We start from the raw sequence: 2,500 nt of genomic DNA on the forward strand, positions 1-2,500 counted from the left end.
CGCTCGGCGGGGGCTATTTTCGGCCACTTGGCTCGTGCGCACGGCCTCCCGGATGTGCCGGGCGGGTGCGCGAGCTCGCCGGCCGCTGGAAGTCGAATGAGGCGCCGCGACCACCTCCGCGGTGTTTATAAACAGCCGATCCGCTCGGCGGGGGCTATTTTCGGCCACTTGGCTCGTGCGCACGGCCTCCCGGATGTGCCGGGCGGGTGCGCGAGCTCGCCGGCCGCTGGAAGTCGAATGAGGCGCCGCGACCACCTCCGCGGTGCTTATAAACAGCCGATCCGCTCGGCGGGGGCTATTTTCGGCCACTTGGCTCGTGCGCACGGCCTCCCGGATGTGCCGGGCGGGTGCGCGATCTCGCCGGCCGCTGGAAGTCGAATGAGGCGCCGCGACCACCTCCGCGGTGCTTATAAACAGCCGATCCGCTCGGCGGGGGCTATTTTCGGCCACTTGGCTCGTGCGCACGGCCTCCCGGATGTGCCGGGCGGGTGCGCGAGCTCGCCGGCCGCTTGAAGTCGAATGAGGCGCCGCGACCACCTCCGCGGTGCTTACAAACAGCCGATCCGCTCGGCGGGGGCTATTTTCGGCCACTTGGCTCGTGCGCACGGCCTCCCGGATGTGCCGGGCGGGTGCGCGAGCTCGCCGGCCGCTGGAAGTCGAATGAGGCGCCGCGACCACCTCCGCTGTGCTTATAAACAGCCGATCCGCTCGGCGGGGGCTATTTTCGGCCACTTGGCTCGTGCGCACGGCCTCCCGGATGTGCCGGGCGGGTGCGCGAGCTCGCCGGCCGCTGGAAGTCGAATGAGGCGCCGCGACCACCTCCGCGGTGCTCATAAACAGCCGATCCGCTCGGCGGGGGCTATTTTCGGCCACTTGGCTCGTGCGCACGGCCTCCCGGATGTGCCGGGCGGGTGCGCGAGCTCGCCGGCCGCTTGAAGTCGAATGAGGCGCCGCGCCCACCTCCGCGGTGCTTATAAACAGCCGATCCGTTCGGCGGGGGCTATTTTCGGCCACTTGGCTCGTGCGCACGGCCTCCCGGATATGCCGGGCGAGTGCGCGAGCTCGCCGGCCGCTGGAAGTCGAATGAGGCGCCGCGGCCACCTCCGCGGTGCTTATAAACAGCCGATCCGCTCGGCGGGGGCTATTTTCGGCCACTTGGCTCGTGCGCACGGCCTCCCGGATGTGCCGGGCGGGTGCGCGGGCTCGCCGGCCGCTGGAAGTCGAATGAGGCGCCGCGACCACCTCCGCGGTGCTTACAAACAGCCGATCCGCTCGGCGGGGGCTATTTTCGTCCACTAGGCTCGTGCGCACGGCCTCCCGGATGTGCCGGGCGGGTGCGCGAGCTCGCCGGCCGCTGGAAGTCGAATGAGGCGCCGCGACCACCTCCGCGGTGCTTATAAACAGCCGATCCGCTCGGCGGGGGCTATTTTCGGCCACTTGGCTCGTGCGCACGGCCTCCCGGATGTGCCGGGCGGGTGCGCGAGCTCGCAGGCCGCTGGAAGTCGAATGAGGCGCCGCGGCCACCTCCGCGGTGCTTATAAACAGCCGATCCGCTCGGGGGGGGCTATTTTCGGCCACTTGGCTCGTGCGCACGGCCTCCCGGATGTGCCGGGCGGGTGCGCGGGCTCGCCGGCCGCTGGAAGTCGAATGAGGCGCCGCGACCACCTCCGCGGTGCTTATAAACAGCCGATCCGCTCGGCGGGGGCTATTTTCGGCCACTTGGCTCGTGCGCACGGCCTCCCGGATGTGCCGGGCGGGTGCGCAAGCTCGCCGGCCGCTGGAAGTCGAATGAGGCGCCGCGACCACCTCCGCGGTGCTTATAAACAGCCGATCCGCTCGGCGGGGGCTATTTTCGGCCACTTGAATCGTGCGCACGGCCTCCCGGATGTGCCGGGCGGGTGCGCGGGCTCGCCGGCCGCTGGAAGTCGAATGAGGCGCCGCGACCACCTCCGCGGTGCTTATAAACAGCCGATCCGCTCGGCGGGGGCTATTTTCGGCCACTTGGCTCGTGCGCACGGCCTCCCGGATGTGCCGGGCGGGTGCGCGAGCTCGCCGGCCGCTGGAAGTCGAATGAGGCGCCGCGACCACCTCCGCGGTGCTTATAAACAGCCGATCCGCTCGGCGGGGGCTATTTTCGGCCACTTGGCTCGTGCGCACGGCCTCCCGGATGTGCCGGGCGGGTGCGCGAGCTCGCCGGCCGCTGGAAGTCGAATGAGGCGCCGCGACCACCTCCGCGGTGCTTATAAACAGCCGATCCGCTCGGCGGGGGCTATTTTCGGCCACTTGGCTCGTGCGCACGGCCTCCCGGATGTGCCGGGCGGGTGCGCGATCTCGCCGGCCGCTGGAAGTCGAATGAGGCGCCGCGACCACCTCCGCGGTGCTTATAAACAGCCGATCCGCTCGGCGGGGGCTATTTTCGGCCACTTGGCTCGTGCGCACCGCCTCCCGGATGTGCCGGGCGGGTGCGCGAGCTCGCCGGCCGCTTGAAGTCGAATGAGGC

The sequence above is a fragment of the Syngnathus scovelli genome, chromosome 4 (genome assembly GCF_024217435.2).
Source record: "Syngnathus scovelli strain Florida chromosome 4, RoL_Ssco_1.2, whole genome shotgun sequence".
NCBI lineage: Eukaryota > Metazoa > Chordata > Actinopteri > Syngnathiformes > Syngnathidae > Syngnathus > Syngnathus scovelli.